The sequence below is a fragment of the Trachymyrmex septentrionalis genome, unplaced genomic scaffold, assembly GCF_001594115.1.
Source record: "Trachymyrmex septentrionalis isolate Tsep2-gDNA-1 unplaced genomic scaffold, Tsep1.0 scaffold2, whole genome shotgun sequence".
Taxonomy (NCBI): Eukaryota; Metazoa; Arthropoda; class Insecta; order Hymenoptera; family Formicidae; genus Trachymyrmex; species Trachymyrmex septentrionalis.
The window spans coordinates 929,030-936,128 of record NW_017305179.1 but is presented as its reverse complement, the minus strand read 5'-3'; positions in this window follow the sequence as shown (position 1 = coordinate 936,128).

Below are 7,099 nucleotides of genomic sequence, written 5' to 3'. Positions count from 1 at the left end.
TATATATATATATATATATGCGAATATATACCGTACATATGTACACGTACATTTAACCTCCCGAGTTTCCCCGCATCAAACATCTCGAGCCCTTCGATGGCTTCAAGGGGTGTTACAATTTCACCGTCGGCACGTTCAGACGTTCGAGGAGGTCGGTCAGAGAAGAGGACGACAAAGTTAAAACCCGGAAAACGAAATTATTCGCGATCGAGTGTCTTTAAGCTGCCGAAACGTGCACTGAGAAAAATTCTGGTTAAACAAAAATACTCAACCAGAAAGGTATTTTAGTGAGTTACCATCATAACCTGGTTATCGTAACCAGAAATTCTGTTTGGCCTCATCAAAATGCTGTTCTGCCTTTTTGTTGGTTTAAACATTTTTTAAAATTCATTTATATGTTTATTTATGTACACTGATTTATGTACGAAGGATATATATTTGTTAAATAAGATATAATAATAGGTAAATCTCCAATTAATAGTTCTGATACCAAATAAATATATGTTTACTTCGAGGCTTGGGTCTTTTTTCAAGCTTTCTCATTTAATGATTCATTTTGAATTTGACACGTTTTTTCCAAAATGTTATATTCGCTCCTGTTATTTGATATTTCTATTCTCTTATGTCGTAGCCTGGTATTGCAATATATGGAATTGAATATAAAACATCATTGAATATAAAAAAAAACACTGTTGTCACCTCACTCTTTTGAAAAAAAAAAAAATATCATTTTACGTGTATTTTTATCGCTCACTCGCTGCTTAAAGAGCGCAGGTTTATGCGTATAGTTACGTTAAAAATTCAACACGTTTGATATGCATTGCCGCAACTGCACGAGCAGGTATATACCGAACCCGTTCCCGTGTATCTAGAAATAGCCTCTCGGCGCTTATTTATGCACGGTCTGTCCCCCGCAGCCTCAAACGCATCGCACGGTATTTGCATCGGGGATCAACAATACACTTTTGCGAATTGTTGAAGTATGATGCGCGGCGTACAAATGATAAATGCGACAAACAACGCGTTCAACCTGTCCCACCTTTCACCGTATGAATGGCACGAAAATGAGTGCCTGGTGCCCGACATACAAGCGGTCTTTTTTTATTTTCCTACTCCGCACTCGTGACATCAGCTCGTTCTCTCTGTACCTGAATAAATAGAAATTTTCCCTGTGAAAGGAAACGGTCGCTTCGCGTGGCATTGAAACGCGGAAATCGTTTAATATAACGACTAGGAAATGTCTGTAAATTACATGCTACCGTCCCTCTTTCTCTCTCTCTCTCTCTCTCTCTCTCTCTCTCTCTCTCTCTCTCTCTCTCTTTCTTTAAGGAATTTAGATAATTACAAATTAAAAGAAGAAACCACAAGAGTACATCATGTGTTTCCTGTGTTTTGTAATGTTTTTGCAGGTAAATAAATTAAATCACATTTTAACGGCAAACATTATAAAATATGGCGACGACACGGTATTATTCTATAAAAATCTCGATTTATATCGACGTTGTGTCATTATCTATGTTGCATTGTTCTTATTTTCTATCTATTTGTTACTGTGCGATTGAAGCGAAGTGTAAAGATATTAATTGACGTGTTTCGAAACAGATGATTCTTTTTGATTGGAGAGGACGTGTGTTGCAACGAGTATATATGCTCGTTAAAAACAATCGATAGGTCAATACCTGGCACTTGTGTCAATCTCCTTACAATCAGTTCGCGAACGACGCGAACTCGCAGCTGCTTGCATTTAAATGCAAAGTGTGTGTCTGGCAGCGGTTGGAATATATTTTCTAAGAGAATTATTGCGCTATTTATATTTTCTTCGAGTGCAGAAACGACGTAGCGCGACGATGTAAGTAAAATGGAAGATGACGCACAATTGATAAATGCTCTTTTCAAATTTTCATCCTCGCGAAGAATCTCATCGATCCCCGGAGCAAGCGTCATGATGGCAAAGCATCTTTCGTTCCCGACGGTCGCTAAGCTCGTCCATTCATTCCAAGGGACGTGAAAGGGTTGGAAAGGTCGAGAAAAGGAAGAGACGGGTGGTGAACACGGGGTATGGATATCTGCATGCAGGGCGGAATGCGCAATGTGCAAGTTCTCAAATGGCTCGAAAGTGGTGGAAGTCGACGCGTCGCAGATTTAATGACGCAGCGGTAGACAAAAGAGAGGGCGGGAGTGGTTGGAGAAGAAAATCTGGAACGGGAAAACAGCCTTGTTACGCGTTACGGAGTTGTGCTACCATTTACTGGTAGCATTCAGACATTCCGTATACACGCGAAATTGCAAACGAATTATTACTTGACTGGCACGAATACATAGAACGGATGTGAATCCGTTTCAGAAACAAAGATAAAGAACTTTGCGTTCTTTGAGAGAAAATATTCCTTTTTTGTACTATCGATGTCCATTCCCCCGAGAGGCGTATTGTCCGGATATTTTTTCAGTGTATCGAGAATTCGTGTGTGTATATATATATATATATATATATATATATATATATATTCGAAATGTTGTACTAAACGCAAGGCACGGAGTACCTACTCTTCTCGGGCACGTTGGAGATGCGAGCGGAATCGAAAGAGCTTCGTTACTCTGACAGAGAGCTGAATCGCTCGAATCGGGTTACATTCAATCTCCGTCGGAGAAGACGGGGACCACCGTCATACATTTTCTTTACCGTTTGAGATGAGATCGTTTCCTCTGTGCAAACAGTGACTATATAGCGATAAATAAATTCGGATTTTAACGATTTCGTGTTCTAAATGTAAATCGAATGCGGGAGACATGGACAATTGTGATAAAAGAGAGTCCCTTTTGATCTTCAAACCTTTTTTTTTGCAATCGTAAAAATAAGATGTTCGAACTTCCAATCGCAATATCAATTCTAAATAAGATTTTAGATTAATAATGCATCCTTAATATCCTTAATAAAAGTAATGATCTTAATTTTTTTAAGATTAAAATAAATAAAGATGAAAATTATACAAAGGATCAAGTTGACGAATATTATTAGGAAATCAATGTAATAACTTTATGTGCATAGCATTTAATTGTAGGAAATATGTCACTCATCAGCCATTCGATTTTACCCAATGTTTTTATTGGGTTTCTCCTATCTCTCGCGAAATAAGCGAATATTCCCAACTTGATCCGCTTACGCCGGTTTTACTCCAGTTTCTCCTAAGTATAATATACATACGATCCTCTATAACATATATAAACATGACATGTGGATATATCGTATCTACACAGTTATGCGCAAATGCACTTCTGTTAATATAACTTTTAGTAACTGTAGGAACTTATGAAAATATATATATATATAACATTTTAAACCGTCTGAATATTTTAAAATATTATCAAACGTATTTTTGATTTTGATATAAACTTCATCGAAGAACGAAAAAATATCTTTCTTAAAACGTTTACCATTAAATGCATTTTTCAAAATTCAACAAGTTTCTCTCGAAGGTCTAAAATTCATACTTGCCGATATATTGACTTGTCCCGCTTTAAAACGCACCATGTTGTACATGTCGAGCTTGCGAGTGGGTTAAGACACATTTTTTTTTATTTACAGGGCTGACGTTTTACAGCCGGGAAAGATTCGACGTAAGCTACTCTCTGCTAGCAAGAGAGAGCTTACACATGTATATCTGTGCATATATGTAGTATAACGGAAAGAGATGCGTATAGACTATATATATACGCCAGCTAAACACACAGAAGACTACCCCGAGCTCTCTCCGAGGACATGTTAGCTTCGCACGTGATACTTCCAGCCTGCCGTCTTTACGACAAGAGCTCCCGGACCTATCCGGTTCCACGGACTGCATGAGAAGAGCAAGGCAGCCTCTTCACACATCCTAAATTCCCCGATATTCGCGCAATCTCTATTTTACGAGACAGAGATTAGGATAAAAATTACAAGACGAAACGCAATGTCGCAGTATCCATGAAATTGTAATCTTAAGTCGCCACTGATCATATATGTATTAAATGTAAATACTTTAACATTTGTATTTTAAAAATATACATATGTCTCTCTCTCTCTCTCTCTCTCTCTCTCTTTCTTTCTTTCTTTAGGTATCAGATCTTATGATTATTCGTAAGAGAAGATAGGCAATGCTATTCGAATAATAACTGACAGGAAGTTATTTAAATGACGTGTGTCGTTAATGAAATTATAAATGATTGATGTTCATATCAAATATTTATATCAGCTTGATTTGTTTAGTTCAAGTTACTTCAATTTTTATTTCAGGAATTAGATTTCAATCTGACGTATCGATGCAACTTTATTAATTTCAGCGCTCTATATTTTCATAAATTCGATATTCAATAAATTTCCTGTAATAGTTACAACATAAACTAAGCACGGATAAGCTGGAATTATGATTTATTAACACGCAAAATATGCAATCCAAGCAAGTTGTTTAGTCAAACAAACAGAATCGTAAAAGGTCATAAATATCTAGACGCGACCAGACTCGATGTTCGTTCCTGAATACAGCGAAGATATTCGAGGCGTCAAGTGTGCGTAATATGTGTACACCCTTGATTTTTTTTTTCCCTCTGGCGCTTTTACGTTACTCGAATGACAAAACCACTGTTTTCTTTCCAGCTTGAGTCCTAATCCTGGGGATTCTGCCGCTGTCACGGCGACAATCTCAGGAGTGAAAATCGTGTGTCGCACGCCATACTTTATTTATCGCTGTATTATCCACGCTGCCAAGCTGTACCGACATGTGCAGCGATAAGAATTATTAGCGCCTAAGTACTGTTAACATATTTTTATTTATCGATAAATAAATGCTTATGCAATGCTCTTTACTGAGAAAAAATTACTGAGAAAAAAGAAATATAAGGTCGAAACATTTACTATTTTTTTATATTGATATCCTTATTATTTCTTTCATGTTAACATTCTAACAAATTTTATTCACGCGCTGAGATTCTATGTCGACTTTTTACAGACATTTTTAATATCATCGATTCATCTGATATTCGCAGTGCCGTTCGAACTGATCAAAGTTCTTCGTTCATACACAGAAAATGTTGCTAAAGTATCCAACAATTTAGGTATACATATCTGAAAATGATTTTGTTGGATTATCAAGATAATTATGTAGGATGCTCAAGCTGGTTAAATGCTGCTCAAGCTGACTAAAATGTCAAAACTTTTTGCAGTACTGCTCATATTTGCGTTTCCTATAAAATCATTTTGATGGTTCAACAAAATTATTTTTAAATCTGTGTATCTAAATTTTTAGATACTTCAGCAAAATTGTTCTTTCTGCGAATTCCTTTGAACTGGCTTGCTACAAATCTGACTTGAGATTCGGCTCAACAAGTCAATTTCCTCTGCCTGATTTCACGCGAAGAATAATTGAAATTAATCTTACAACCTTTAATACGTACACGTGTCGATTTATGAAAACCATTTACACATCGTAAGGTAATAATAAATAACACATTGACGTTCCTAACTAAATACGCGTGGACGTTAAGGTCAAACGTGAACTCCCACGTTGCGAAAGTGCACTCGTTATACGTGTTGACGTTAACGACGCATTTGTCCCCTTCAGAGAGTTATCATCCAAGAGAGCTTCCATTCCAGATGACAATGCCGCTTTATGTTTTAATGTCACACTCGGTGAAACTTTCACATTCACTAAGATAAAGCTCCTATCCATTTTTTACTCCGATCCTACATTGTTACGCATATTTTTTATATACAGTAGCGCCATTCAAAGTCCATTGTCGTATAAGAAGCGGTATTATAATTCATAACTGGATAGTGCCCATCCAAGAAAGCTGTATCTTCTAGAATTTTCTTTCACGGCGCCAATACAGTGGAGACTAATGTTACACATACCTCACATTATTCAATCCGGCAAAAAAATCCTTTATAAAAGACTCATACAGTTTAATGGTTCTATCGGGAATCTACGATAAGAAATTATGGAGAATAATAAGTTCATCACAATATAGATCGAAGAGAGGTGCATTGTAAAGTCAGCTGATTAATTAAATAAAACATTGTTTATACAATCAATATCGAATAAACATGGCTATGCAATACGCAATCGACATCGATAACCAGTTTATTGGTTACAGCATTGTTAAAAAAAAAAAAAAAAGAGAGACCAAATTACGTACCAAAACCACTGTCTATAATATTTATAGGAAAAAATAGCCATTAAATTACAATCCATTGGAAATATCTTTACAGAATTTCGGCGCGTTTCGGTTTGATTAATACAGCGGTGTGGAACCAAAAATTCCAATAACGATATCGATTCTATATCGCGTAATTGATAATATCAGTATTGCGGTTCCGCTCGTACGTGCTCGAGGCTCGAGGCACGTGAAATTTGACATAAACTCTAATAAAGCAGAGTATGTAATGCCAGTCGCGTGCTGTAATTAAATAAATTTTGCGGGGACGGTCACACCGTAAATACTGCTGAAAGTATCCGGGAATTCACTGCGCGAGCTTTTTTCATGTGGTTTTCCCTGTCGACCAATGGTATTACCTGTGGCACGCGAGCACGCAGTAAATAGACAGTAAGGCGGAAAACTCGCCGTAATTCAAGCGCCCGGCGAGAGAAACGAGACGTCGGTGAGCGGCAACGATGGCGCAAAACTGCCCGTTAGACGTAAGGCGAGCTTTCCAGGTGGAAGAAGAAAAGGAAGAAAAAGTGGAAGGGGTGGATGGCGGATGCTTTATTACATACCACCCAACCAAGTTTTATGTTCTTTAATCTCCGCGACGGTCTCCTCTCGTTTCACTTCGACGCCGCGTATTCGAGAAATTTTACGTCCATTTAGGACGAGCGAGCTTTGTAAATGATGCAGTTAAGCGCCGCCGGAAGATTCAGACAGCTAAAATTTTCAGTAAAGAGAGAGCCATTTTGATGTTATTGTAACTTAGTTGCTCTACTTTGGTTAATATTACCCTTACGTGAAACTAAATTTGTCCAAGGAACATACAAAAGTTAATAAAAAAATCAAAATAACTTTATTTTAATTCTTAATATTAATAAACAGTAAAATTTTCTAACAACTCATTATTTTAATTTTGTAATAAATC